This window comes from Mustela erminea, chromosome 11 (assembly GCF_009829155.1).
Source record: "Mustela erminea isolate mMusErm1 chromosome 11, mMusErm1.Pri, whole genome shotgun sequence".
Lineage (NCBI taxonomy): Eukaryota > Metazoa > Chordata > Mammalia > Carnivora > Mustelidae > Mustela > Mustela erminea.
In genome coordinates this window covers 76,838,170-76,853,503 of record NC_045624.1, presented here as the reverse complement: position 1 = coordinate 76,853,503, position 15,334 = coordinate 76,838,170, and the positions used below count along the sequence as shown (strand labels likewise).

The following is a 15,334-nucleotide window of genomic DNA, read 5'->3' as shown; positions in this document are numbered from 1 at the left end:
TCAAGCTTCCTGGTTCTACTGTTGTTATAAGACTACCTTCTAGCAGATGAATGGATAAAAAAAGATGAGGTCCATATATACAATGGAATATTACTCAGCCATCAGAAAGGATGAATACCCAATATTTGCATCAACATGGATGAAACTGGAGGAGATTATGCTAAGTGAAATAAGTCAAATGGAGAAAGACAATTGCCATGTGGTTTCACTTATTTGTGGAACATAAGGGGGGCATAAAGAGAAGGAAATGAAAGGGAGGGGAATCAGCGAGGGGATGAACCATGAGAAATTATGAACTCCAGGAATCAAAATGAGGCTTTTAGAGGTGAGAGGGGAGGAAGGATGGGTGAACCCAGTGATGGGTATTAAGGAAGACATGTATTACATGGAGCACTGGGTGTTATACACAATGAATCATGGAATACTACATCAACAACTAATGATGTACTGTATGGTGACTAACATAACAAAACAAAACAAAACAAAACAAAAAGACTACTTTGTGGTTTCTGATCAGACAAGAGAGAGAAAGCATAACAATTATGGTTCTCAGAACGCAAGAAAAATGAAAACTTGCATCCATGATATAATCATTGGTCAAGACGTATATTCTTTATTCTATCTTGTATCTTTTTCCTAAAATAAACCATAGTTGAGTGAGCATTTACATTTTGGGTCCTACCCATCTTCTAACACTAAAACCTAAACTCCCAATGTTATGTAGACAGAATCATATTTATTAGTGAGGAAACTACATTATTTTTGTCATTATTGCCATTAAAACAAATTATTCAAAGTAATGTTGGTTTGACACTGAAGAAGGTAGAGTGTAATTTTCCATATTGACTATCAATATATTTAAGATGAAAATTTCTCAAACTATAAACATAATGCATTCCTAAACAAAGATCAAACAGGATCCCCCCTACCCTGGAATTAACAAGGTAGTTTTAAAAGTCAAATAGAAATACAAAGAACTGGATTAACCAAAGTTTCAAAAAAACAAGAATAAACACAACCTACTCTCAAGACTAATTTTAAAGCTGTAATTATCAAGAAAGTATGGAATTGGAGTCAAGGTGAATGAAAAATTTATAGAATTAAATAGAGAGTACAGGATTAGACTTCCATGTACACTGACAACTGATTTTACAAATATGCAAAGTATATTCAGGAGAGACTGAATAGTCTTTTTGACAGATGTTACTGAGATTATGATATCCTTATATTTAAAAAAAACTTTGATAAATTTTTATGCTACATGCAAAAATTAATTCAGATTGGATCATACATCAAAATTAAAATCCTCAAACTATGAAATTTCCTGAAGAAGTCTTAAGAAAAATCTTTGTGACACTAGGTTAGGGGAATATTTCTTAGATATAACAACAAAAGCATATTCCATAGAAAAGAATTTGATAAATTGGACTTTGTGAAAAGTAAAAACTTCTGCTTTTCAAAAGTCACATTAGGAGTGTAGAAATACATAAACACATATTACAGACTCAGAGAATATTTTTGCAAATCCTGTATCTGTTGAAAGACTTGTAAATAGAATCCACAGAGAGGTCTCAAAAGTCAATAATAAGAAAGCAAAACAAAACAAAACAAAAAACTAAAAACACTTAAATAGCCTCTTCAAAGAAGGTATAGATTTCCAATAAATATATGACAAAGTGTTCAAAATCATTGATCAGAAAGGAAACATAAAGCAAAACCAGTGTCACTAGATCACTATTATAATGGCTTAATTAAAAAAAAAAAAGAAGAAGAAGAAGAAGAAGAAATAACTGAAGTGTTGGCAAGGATATAGAGGAACTGAAAGACTAATACACTATTAGTCAAAATGTAAAATGGCTTTTCTGCACGTGCACCAGTGGTGGTGGCAATATTCTATATGCAGGTCATTGCCTGTGAGTTCATGGACCAATACCTGCCTGAAAATGCACTGCCAACAACCATATCATGGTCACCAAAGACTACAGGTCCATCCAGATAGATATGTCTGAGGTTGACAAGGTGACAGGCAGTTTTAATAGTCAGGTTAAAACAAACACTATCTTTGGGACCATTTGATGGATGGGGGAGTCCAACGACTCCATCATCTGACTCGCAAAGGCCATGGGCAGAATTTCAAAGAACTTCTGACTAGAGAGGATAATGGATGTGGAATATTTGTCAAGAATAAATAGCACCCATTTCCCCCAAAAAAGGAAGAAAGTGGCAATGATAAGGATACTCACTGGGCTTGAGAAAAGAATATAAGACATCAGTGAAATCTTTACCACGAGATAAAAGAGTTTAAAAGAATTCATCAGAGATTAAGAATACAATAAATGAGATTAGAAACACTCTTGATATAATAAACAGGAGGCCGAAAGAAGCAGAGGGATGATTTAGTGACCTAGAAGACAATGTAATGGAAAGTAATAAAGCTAAACAAAAGAGAGAAAGAATTATGCAAAATGAGAACAGACTTAGGGAACTCAGTGGCTCCTAAAATATATTAACTAGGAGTCCCAGAAGAAGAGAGTAAAAAAGGGGGGGGGGCAGAAAGTTTATTTGAAGAAATAATAACTGAAAACATCCCTAATCTGGGGAAGGAAAGAGATGTCCAGATCCAGAAGACACATAGAACTCCCATCAAAATCAAGAAAAGTGGCCCACACCAAGAAATTGTAATTAAATTTGCAAAATATAGTGATAAAGAAAAAAAATCCCAAAAGCAGCAAGACAAAAGATGTCCTTAACTTACAACGGAAAACCTATGAGGCCAGCAAGAGATTTTCAAAAGAAATTTGGCAAGACAGAAAGTCGTGACATGATATATTCAATGTGCTGAATGAGAAAAATCTTCAGCCAAGAATAATCTATTCAGCAAAGCTATCGCTTAGAATAGAAGAAGATGTAGACAAACAGACAAAACCTAAGGAGTTCATGATCACTAAAGCAGCCCTGTAAGAAATATTAAAGGGGACTCTTTGAGGGGAAAGGAGTGACCCAAAGTGGCAGTATAAAGCAGGAATCACAAAAGTAATAAAAGTGAATATTTCTGTAAAAAATAAGTGAAGGAACTCACAAAAAAGGTTATAAAGTTTAATAACATATACCTACAATGTGGGGAGAAGAGGAGAAAAGAATGTGTCCAAAACTAATGATCATCAACTTAATATTAAACTGCTGTCTGCAGAAGAGGTTATATTATAAACCTAATGGCAACTGAATATGAAAACCCAGTAATAAATGTGCAAGGAATAAAGAGAAAGAAATCCAAATATATCACTAAAGATAGTCAGCAAAACATAAAAGAAAGACAAGAAAATATCAGAGAAAATAGCCAGAAAACCTGCAATAAAATGGCAATAATTACATATCTATCAATAACTTCTGTGAAGGTGAATGGAGTACACACTCCAATCAAGAGGAATAGGGTGACAGAATGGATAAAAAACCAAGACCCATCTATATGCACCCTGCAAAAGACTCACTTTAGACCTAAAGAGAACTTTAGATTGAAAATGAGGGGATAAAGAAACATTTATCATGCAAATGAGGTAAAATCTATAAGTATTGCTACTTATACAGGACAAAGTAGACTTCAAAACAAAGACTATAATAAGAGAAAAAGAAAAACTCTATATAATAATAAAGAGGACAATCCAACAAAAAGATATAACAATTGTAAATATTTATGCACCCAATATGGGAGTACTGAGACATATAAACCAATAATAAATGTAAAGGAACCCATTATAATAATTCAATAATACTAAAGGAATTTAACACCCCACTTACATTAATGGACAGATCATCTAAACAGAAATCAACAGGAAACAATAGTTCTGAATGACCACTGGAACCAGATGGCCTTAACAGATAATATTCAGAACATTCCACCCTAAAACTGCAGAATACACATTCTTTTGAAGTAGACATGGAACAATCTCCATAATAGATCACATCTTGGGCCACAAAACAGACCTCAACAAATATAAGAAGACTTACGGTGCATACCCTGCACCTGTTTTGACCACAACACTATGAATCTTGAAGTAAGCCACAAGAAAAAAATCTGGGAAGACTACAAATACATGGAGGTTAAATAACATGCTACAAAAGAATGAATGGGTAAACCAGGAAATGAAAGAAGAAGTAAAATGTGCATGGAAACAAATGAAAGTGAAAACACAACAGAACTTTTGGGATGCAGCAAAAGCAATCATCCTAAGATAGAAGTATATGGCAATACAGGTTGACTTCAAGAAGCAAGAAAAATCTCAAATTAACAACATAACATTTCGTGTGAAAGAACTAGAAAAAAACCCAACAAACAAAGCCTTAATACAACAGAAGGAAGGAAATAAAAAAGATTAGAGTAGAAATAAATGATATAGAAACTTAAAAAAAAAAAAGTCAATGAAACTAGGAGCTAGTCTTTGAAAAAATGGAAAGAAAAATTATGAACAGCTACCAAGACTAATCAAAAGAAAGAAGGACAGAGAGAGAAAGGACTCAAATAAACAAAATCACAAATGTGAGAGGAGAAATAACAACCAAACCAGAATATTATGAAAAATTATATGACAACAAATTGGACAACCTAGAAGAAATGGATAAATTCCTAGAAATATATAACAACCAAAACTGAAGCAGGAAGAAATGGAGAATTTGAACAGATTGCTAGGAAGGAACTTGAATCAGTAATGAAAACAAAACAAAACAAAACTCTTAACAAAAAAAGTCCAGGACAAATACAGCTTCCCAAGCAAATTCTCCCAAACATTTAAAGAAGTGTTAATACCTATTCTTCTCAAACTCTTTCAAAAAGTAGAAAAGGAAGGAAAACTTCCAAATTCATTCTGTAAGGACAGCATTACCCTGACTACCACAACCAGATACAGATAACCAGAAAAAAAAAAAAAAAAAGCTACAGGCCATTGTCTCTCAATTGTCTCTGATGAACGTAGATGAAAAAATCCTCAACAAAATACTAGCCAGCAGAATACAATAATACTCTTTAAAAATCACCACAATCAAGTAGGATTTATTTCTGGGTTGTGAATATTTATTTAACATTCACAAATGAATCAAAATAATACATCACATAAATAAAAGGATGGATAAGAACCATATGATCATTTCAATAGATGCAAAAAATAAATTGACAAAGTACAAAACCCATTCATGATAAACACCCCCCCAAAAGCAGGTTTACAAAGAATATGCCTCCAGATAATAAAAACCATCTATGAAAAATCCACAGCTAATGTCATCCCCCATGGGGAAAAAACAGAGCTTTTCCTCACAGTAGGAACAAGACAGGGATGTCCACTCTCTCCACAGCTATTTGACATAGTACTGGAAATCCTAACTACAGCAATTGACAACTAAAAGAAATAAAAGACATCCAAGTGGGTGAGAAAGAAGTCAAAGCTTCACTATTTGCAGATGACATGACATTTAATACAGAAAATTCCAAAGACTCCCCCAAAAAACTACTGGAGCTAGTAAGCAAATTCATTAAAATCACAGGATACAAAGTCAACATACAGAAATTTGTTGCATTTCTATACACCAATAGTGAAGCAATAGGAAGAACAAATTAAGGAGTGATCCCATTTGCAATTGCACAAAAAAACAAGATACCTAGGGATAAACCTAACCAAAGAGGTGAAAGACTTATACTCTGAAAACTATAGAATACTTATGAAAGAACTTAAAGATGACACAAAGAAATGGAAAGATATTCTATGCTCTTAGATTAGAAGAAGAAATACTTTTTAAGTGTGTATACAGGGGTGCCTGGGTGGCTCAGTTAAATAAGTTTCTGATTCTTGGTTTCAACTCAGGTCATGACATCAGGGTCATGAGATCGAGTCCCACATTGGGCTCAGGGCTCAGCATGGAGCCTGCTTGAGTTCCTCTCTCCCTCCGTCTCTCCTCCTCCCCCTACTCACTCTCTCTCTCTAATAAATAAAATCTTTAAAAAAAAATAAAATGTCTATACTACCCAAAGCAATCTACATATTTTAAATGCAAATTCCATATCAAAGTGCCAATAGCATTTTTCACAGAGCTAGTATAAACAATCCTAAAATTTGTATGGAACCACCAAAAAAAAAAGTCACCAAAACAGCCTTGATGAAGAAAAGCAAAACTGAACGCATCATACTTCTGACTTCAAGTTATAGTATAAAGATTTAGTAATCAAAACAGTATGGTAGCAATACAAAAATTGATACATAGATCAAGGGAACAAAATAGAAAAACCAGAAATGAGTCCACAATGGTATGATCAAATAATCGTTGACAAAGCAGGAAAGAATATTCAAGGGGAAAAAGACTGTTTCTTCAACAAATGGTATTGGGAAAACTGGACAGCTACATGCAAAAGAACGGAAGACCACTTTCTTGCATCAGACACAAAATAAATTTAAAATGAATTTGATAAATGTAGGACCTGAATCTATAAAAGCCTTAGAAAAGAACACAGGCAGTAACTTCTTTGATTGTAGGCTGTAGCAACTTCTAGTTATATCTCCTGAGGCAAAGCAAACAAAAGAATAAGTAAATTATTGGGACTACATCAAAATTAAAAGCTTCTGTACGTGAATGAAACAACAAACTAAAAGGCAGCCTATGGGATGGGAGAAGATATTTGCAATGACATATCTGATAAAGGGTTAGTATACAAAATATATAAAGCATGTATAAAACTTAATACCAGGAGGAGGAGTCAAGATGGCGGAGAAGTAGCAGGCTGAGACTGCTTCAGCTAGCCGGAGATCAGCTAGATAGCTTATCTAAAGATTGCAAACACCTGAAAATCCATCGGCAGATTGAAGAGAAGAAGAACAGCAATTCTGGAAACAGAAAAACAACCACTTTCTGAAAGGTAGGACCGGCGGAGAAGTGAATCCAAAGCGACGGGAAGATAGACCCCGCGGGGAGGGGCTGGCTCCCGGCAAGAGGCGGAGCAATGGCGCACAAAATCAGGACTTTTAAAAGTCTGTTCCGCTGAGGGACATCGCTCCAGAGGCTAAACCGGGGCGAAGCCCACGCGGGTTCAGCGTGGCCTCAGGTCCCGCAGGGTCACAGAAGGATCAGGGGTGTCTGAGTGTCGCAGACCTTGCGGGTATTGGAACGGGAAAGCCGGCTACAGAGACAGAGCCGACAGTAAGCTCACAGCTCGGTGTTACCTTGAACTGGTCGCAGGCTCGGAGAGCTCGGAGCGCGGCCGGAGGTCAGGCAGACGGGAGTAACTGGGCGCTGTTCTCTGAGGGCGCACTGAGGAGTGCGGCCCTGGGCTCTCGGCTCCTCCGGGCCGGAGACCAGGAGGCCGCCATTTGTATTCCCATCCTCCGGAACTCTACGGAAAGCGCTCAGGGAACAAAAGCTCCTGAAAGCAAACCCGAGCGGATTACTCACCCCGGCCCCGGGTAAGGGCGGTGTAATTCCGCCTGGGGCAAAGACACTTGAGAATCACTACACCAGGCCCCTCCCCCAGAAGATCAACAAGAAATCCAGCCAAGACCAAGTTCACCTACCAAGGAGTGCGGTTTCAATACCAAGGAGAGCAGCAGAATTCCAGAGGAGGAGAAAGCCAAGCACGGAACTCATGGCTTTTTCCCTGTGATTTTTTTTTTAGTCTTGCAGTTAATTCAATTTTTTTCTTTTTCATTTTTTTGTTTTTTTCTTTTCTCGCCTTCGGGTAAATTTTTTTTTTTTAACTGTTACCTTTTTCTTTTTTTAACGATTTTTTACTAGTTTATCTAATATATATATTTTTTCATTTTTACATTTTTCTCAGGTGTTTTCCTTTTTTTTTTTTAAATTCTTTTCTTTTCTTATTTCTTTTTTTTTTCTTTCTTTTTTCTTTTTTTTTCTTTCTTCCTTTTTGAACCTCTTTTTATCCCCTTTCTCCCCCCTCACGATTTTGGATCTCTTCTAATTTGGTTAAAGCATTTTTTCCTGGGGTTGTTGCCACCCTTTTAGTATTTTACTTGCCCCTTCATATACTCTTATCTGGACAAAATGACAAGACGGAAAAATTCAACACAAAAAAAAGAACAAGAGGCAGTACCGAAGGCTAGGGACCTAATCAATACAGACATTGGTAATATGTCAGATCTAGAGTTCAGAATGACAATTCTCAAGGTTCTAGCCGGGCTTGAAAAAGGCATGGAAGATATTAGAGAAACCCTCTCGAGAGATATAAAAGCCCTTTCTGGAGAAATAAAAGAACTAAAATCTAACCAAGTTGAAATAAAAAAAGCTATTAATGAAGTGCAATCAAAAATGGAGGCTCTCACTGCTAGGATAAATGAGGCAGAAGAAAGAATTAGTGATATAGAAGACCAAATGACAGAGAATAAAGAAGCTGAGCAAAAGAGGGACAAACAGCTACTGGACCACGAGGGGAGAATTCGAGAGATAAGTGACACCATAAGACGAAACAATATTAGAATAATTGGGATTCCAGAAGAAGAAGAAAGAGAGAGTGGAGCAGAAGGTATACTGGAGAGAATTATTGGGGAGAATTTCTCCAATATGGCAAAGGGAACGAGCATCAAAATTCAGGAGGTTCAGAGAACGCCCCTCAAAATCAATAGGAATAGGCCCACACCCCGTCACCTAATAGTAAAATTTACAAGTCTCAGTGACAAAGAGAAAATCCTGAAAGCAGCCCGGGAAAAGAAGTCTGTAACATACAATGGTAAAAATATTAGATTGGCAGCTGACTTATCCACAGAGACCTGGCAGGCCAGAAAGAGCTGGCATGATATTTTCAGAGCACTAAACGAGAAAAACATGCAGCCAAGAATACTATATCCAGCTAGGCTATCATTGAAAATAGAAGGAGAGATTAAAAGCTTCCAGGACAAACAAAAACTGAAAGAATTTGCAAATACCAAACCAGCTCTACAGGAAATATTGAAAGGGGTCCTCTAAGCAAAGAGAGAGCCTACAAGTGGTAGATCAGAAAGGAACAGAGACCATATACAGTAACAGTCAACTTACAGGCAATACAATGGCACTAAATTCATATCTCTCAATAGTTACCCTGAATGTTAATGGGCTAAATGCCCCTGTCAAAAGACACAGGGTATCAGAATGGATAAAAAAACAAAACCCATCTATATGTTGCCTCCAAGAAACTCATTTTAAGCCCGAAGACACCTCCAGATTTAAAGTGAGGGGGTGGAAAAGAATTTACCATGCTAATGGACATCAGAAGAAAGCAGGAGTGGCAATCCTTATATCAGATCAATTAGATTTTAAGCCAAAGACTATAATAAGAGATGAGGAAGGACACTATATCATACTCAAAGGGACTGTCCAACAAGAAGATTTAACAATTTTAAATATCTATGCCCCCAACGTGGGAGCAGCCAACTATATAAACCAATTAATAACAAAATCAAAGAAACACATCAACAATAATACAATAATAGTAGGGGACTTTAACACTCCCCTCACTGAAATGGACAGATCATCCAAGCAAAAGATCAGCAAGGAAATAAAGGCCTTAAACGACACACTGGACCAGATGGACATCACAGATATATTCAGAATATTTCATCCCAAAGCAACAGAATACACATTCTTCTCTAGTGCACATGGAACATTCTCCAGAATAGATCACATCCTCGGTCCTAAATCAGGACTCAACCGGTATCAAAAGATTGGGATCATTCCCTGCATATTTTCAGACCACAATGCTCTAAAGCTAGAACTCAACCACAAAAGGAAGTTTGGAAAGAACCCAAATACATGGAGACTAAACAGCATCCTTCTAAAGAATGAATGGGTCAACCGGGAAATTAAAGAAGAATTGAAAAAAATCATGGAAACAAATGATAATGAAAATACAACGGTTCAAAATCTGTGGGACACAACAAAGGCAGTCCTGAGAGGAAAATATATAGCGGTACAAGCCTTTCTCAAGAAACAAGAAAGGTCTCAGGTACACAACCTAACCCTACACTTAAAGGAGCAGGAGAAAGAACAAGAAAGAAACCCTAAGCCCAGCAGGAGAAGAGAAATCATAAAGATCAGAGCAGAAATCAATGAAATAGAAACCAAAAAAACAATAGAACAAATCAACGAAACTAGGAGCTGGTTCTTTGAAAGAATTAATAAAATTGATAAACCCCTGGCCCGACTCATCAAAAAGAAAAGAGAAAGGACCCAAATAAATAAAATCATGAATGAAAGAGGAGAGATCACAACTAACACCAAAGAAATACAAACTATTATAAGAACATACTATGAGCAACTCTATGCCAATAAATTTGACAATCCGGAAGAAATGGATGCATTCCTAGAAACATATAAACTACCACAACTGAACCAGGAAGAAATAGAAAGCCTGAACAGACCCATAACCAGTAAGGAGATTGAAACAGTCATTAAAAATCTCCAAACAAACAAAAGCCCAGGGCCAGACGGCTTCCCGGGGGAATTCTACCAAACATTTAAAGAAGAACTAATTCCTATTCTCCTGAAACTGTTCCAAAAAATAGAAATGGAAGGAAAACTTCCAAACTCATTTTATGAGGCCAGCATCACCTTGATCCTAAAACCAGACAAGGATCCCACCAAAAAAGAGAGCTATAGACCGATATCCTTGATGAACACAGATGCGAAAATACTCAACAAAATACTAGCCAATAGGATTCAACAGTACATTAAAAAGATTATTCACCACGACCAAGTGGGATTTATTCCAGGGCTGCAAGGTTGGTTCAACATCCGCAAATCAGTCAATGTGATACAACACATCAATAAAAGAAAGAACAAGAACCATATGATACTCTCAATAGATGCTGAAAAAGCATTTGATAAAGTACAGCATCCCTTCCTGATCAAAACTCTTCAAAGTGTAGGGATAGAGGGCACATACCTCAATATCATCAAAGCCATCTATGAAAAACCCACCGCAAATATCATTCTCAATGGAGAAAACCTGAAAGCTTTTCCGCTAAGGTCAGGAACACGGCAGGGATGTCCATTATCACCACTGCTATTCAACATAGTACTAGAGGTCCTAGCCTCAGCAATCAGACAACAAAAGGAAATTAAAGGCATCCAAATCGGCAAAGAAGAAGTCAAATTATCACTCTTCGCAGATGATATGATACTATATGTGGAAAACCCAAAAGACTCCACTCCAAAACTGCTAGAACTTATACAGGAATTCAGTAAAGTGTCAGGATATAAAATCAATGCACAGAAATCAGTTGCATTTCTCTACACCAACAGCAAGACAGAAGAAAGAGAAATTAAGGAGTCAATCCCGTTTACAATTGCACCCAAAACCATAAGATACCTAGGAATAAACCTAACCAAAGAGACACAGAATCTATACTCAGAAAACTATAAAGTACTCATGAAAGAAATTGAGGAAGACACAAAGAAATGGAAAAATGTTCCATGCTCCTGGATTGGAAGAATAAATATTGTGAAAATGTCTATGCTACCTAAAGCAATCTACACATTTAATGCAATTCCTATCAAAGTACCATCCATCTTTTTCAAAGAAATGGAACAAATAATGCTAAAATTTATATGGAACCAGAAAAGACCTCGAATAGCCAAAGGGATATTGAAAAAGAAAGCCAACGTTGGTGGCATCACAATTCCGGACTTCAAGCTCTATTACAAAGCTGTCGTCATCAAGACAGCATGGTACTGGCACAAAAACAGACACATAGATCAATGGAACAGAATAGAGAGCCCAGAAATAGACCCTCAACACTATGGTCAACTAATCTTCGACAAAGCAGGAAAGAATGTCCAATGGCAAAAAGACAGCCTCTTCAATAAATGGTGCTGGGAAAATTGGACAGCCACATGCAGAAAAATGAAATTGGACCATTTCCTTACACCACACACAAAAATAGACTCAAAATGGATGAAGGACCTCAATGTGCGAAAGGAATCCATCAAAATCCTTGAGGAGAACACGGGCAGCAACCTCTTTGACCTCAACCGCAGCAACATCTTCCTAGGAACAACGCAAAAGGCAAGGGAAGCAAGGGCAAAAATGAACTATTGGGATTTCATCAAGATCAAAAGCTTTTGCACAGCAAAGGAAACAGTTAACAAAATCAAAAGACAACTGACAGAATGGGAGAAGATATTTGCAAATGACATATCAGATAAAGGACTAGTGTCCAGAATCTATAAAGAACTTAGCAAACTCAACACCCAAAGAACAAATAATCCAATCAAGAAATGGGCAGAGGACATGAACAGACATTTCTGCAAAGAAGACATCCAGATGGCCAACAGACACATGAAAAAGTGCTCCATATCACTCGGCATCAGGGAAATACAAATCAAAACCACAATGAGATATCACCTCACACCAGTCAGAATGGCTAAAATCAACAAGTCAGGAAATGACAGATGCGGAGAAAGGGGAACCCTCCTACACTGTTGGTGGGAATGCAAGCTGGTGCAGCCACTCTGGAAAACAGCATGGAGGTTCCTCAAAATGTTGAAAATAGAACTGCCCTATGACCCAGCAATTGCACTATTGGGTATTTACCCTAAAGATACAAACGTAGTGATCCAAAGGGGCACATGCACCTGAATGTTTATAGCAGCAATGTCCACAATAGCCAAACTATGGAAAGAACCTAGATGTCCATCAACAGATGAATGGATCAAGAAGATGTGGTATATATACACAATGGAATACTATGCAGCCATCAAAAGAAATGAAATCTTGCCATTTGCGACAACATGGATGGAACTAGAGCGTATCATGCTTAGCGAAATAAGTCAAGCAGAGAAAGACAACTATCATATGATCTCCCTGATATGAGGAAGTGGTGATGCAACATGGGGGCTTAAGTGGGTAGGAGAAGAATCAATGAAACAAGATGGGATTGGGAGGGAGACAAACCATAAGTGACTTTTAATCTCACAAAACAAACTGAGGGTTGCTGGGGGGAGGGGGTTTGGGAGAAGGGGGTGGGATTATGGACATTGGGGAGGGTATGTGCTTTGGTGAGTGCTGTGAAGTGTGTAAACCTGGTGATTCACAGACCTGTACCCCTGGGGATAGAATATTATGCCTCCATCAGAAAGGATGAATACCCAACTTTTGTAGCAACATGGACGGGACTGGAAGAGATTATGCTGAGTGAAATAAGTCAAGCAGAGAGAGTCAACTATCATATGGTTTCACTTATTTGTGGAGCATAACAAATAGCATGGAGGACATGGGGACTTAGAGTGGAGAAGGGAGTTGGGGGAAATTGGAAGGGGAGGTGAACCATGAGAGACTATGGACTCTGACAAACAATCTGAGGGTTTTGAAGGGACGGGGGGTGGGAGGTTGGGGTACCAGGTGGTGGGTATTATAGAGGGCACGGATTGCATGGAGCACGGGGTGTGGTGCAAAAATAATGAATACTGTTATGCTGGAAATAAAAATAATAAAAAAAAAAAAACTTAATACCAAATGAATAATCCAATTAAAAAATGGGCAGAAGACATGAATAGGCGTTTTTCCAGAGAAAAAAACACAGATAGTTAACAGATACATGAAAAGATGCTCAACATCAATTATCAGTAAGGAAATGCTAATCAAAACTGCAATGAGATATCACCTCACACCTGCTGGAATGGCTAATATGAACAGCACAAAGACAACTGGTGTTGGCGAGGATGTGGAGAAGGGACAAATCTCTTGCACTGTTGGTGAGAATGCAAACTGCTGCAGCCATAATGGAAAACAGTCTGGAGTTTCCTCAAAAAGTTAAAAATAGAACTACCCCCATGATCCAGCAATTCCACTACTAGGTCTTGGCCCAAATACAAAAATACTAATCAAAGGAATACATGCACCTGACATTTTTAGAGGCATTATCTACAATAGGCAAATTATGGAAATAGCCCAAGTATCCATCAACTGATGAATAGATAAAGTAGGGGTGTGTGTGTGTGTGTGTGTGTGTGTGTGTGTGTGTGTGTATAATGGAATATTAATTAGCTATTTAAAAGAATGAAATCCTGACATTTGCAAGGATATGGATGGAACTAGAGAGTATTATGCTAAGTGAAATAAGTCAGTTAAGAGACAAATACCATATAATTTCACTCATATATGGAATTTAAGAAACAAAATAAATGAGCAAAGGGGGGAAAAGGCAATAAGAAACACACTTAACTATAGAGAACAAACTGATGGTTACTAGAGGGAGGTGGGTAGGGGATGGGTGAAAGAGGTGATGGGGATTAAGGAGCACACTTGGTTGTGATGAGCCCCAAAGGTTGTAAGGAAGTATTAAATCACTATTTTAAATACCTGAAACTAACTGGAATTTAAGCCAAAGTGTTAAAAAAAAAAATCTGTGTATACATTCACCAGTGACAATATAGATTTAGATTTTTCCTAAGTTTTCTTAGTTTTAATGTAACGTCCACTTACTTTCCAGAATTGCATATAGGATGCCACTTTACATTTAACTGTCCTGTCTCCTTAAGCTCTTCTTGCTTGTGACAGTTTCTCAGACTTCCTTGGTTTCTGATGACCTTGACAGTACTGAAAAATAGTTATCACATATTTTGTGGGATGCTCCTCTATTGGAATTTGCTTGATGTTTTTGTCATAATTAAATTGGAGTTATGGCTTTGGGGAAGAAGACCACAGAAGTAAAATATCATTTTCCCCATCATATCAAGGGTAAATTCTAACGTGATTTATTGTTGTTGATCTTGAACACCTGGCTGAAGTAGTGTCTGTCAAGCTTTTCCATTGTAAATTACCGTTTTGTTTTGGTTTTCTGCCTTTCACACTATTCAAACTGTTCCAGCTTTGGCATTTCGGAGTTCTTTCAATTGACTCCTGTTTGTCTTCAACACAGCCTTATTGATGTGATGATTCTGCTTTTGTTTTTTTGTTTGCTTGTTAGTTTCTGTTTGTTTTTTCTTTCTTAGCATTTCTTTGCTTTCTGCTCCATGTTTATCTAGTATAATTCTCCAAGGAACCTTAGTTGTTTTTTGGTTGTTTTTATTCGAGAGTGCTATTTGAAAATATAGTTCAGGTGTTAGGTCTTTTGCTATCAGGGTATGGTTACCTTAGGTCATCTCATCTGACAGATCAAGGAAACAAGCACGTATGTTAATCAACATATAGGCATACATTTATAAACATTTCTGTATGCAATATCTTCTATATCTATTTGAAGTGAAATATGTGGACATTGTGATGTCTCCACTTCTTATCCATGACCACCTAGATCATTCTATTCTCATCCCCTTGCTTACCTATAACCTAATTTCAAAACAAAGAGAACTGGTTCACACAATCCACAAC

The 15,334-nt window shown here is 37.2% G+C and overlaps 1 pseudogene; it reads left to right on the top strand.

Annotated features, from left to right (window-relative positions):
- Positions 1-1,897: 1,897 nt before the first annotated feature.
- On the top strand, positions 1,898-2,148 carry LOC116569318 (annotated as a pseudogene).
- The last annotated feature ends 13,186 nt before the right edge of the window (positions 2,149-15,334 follow it).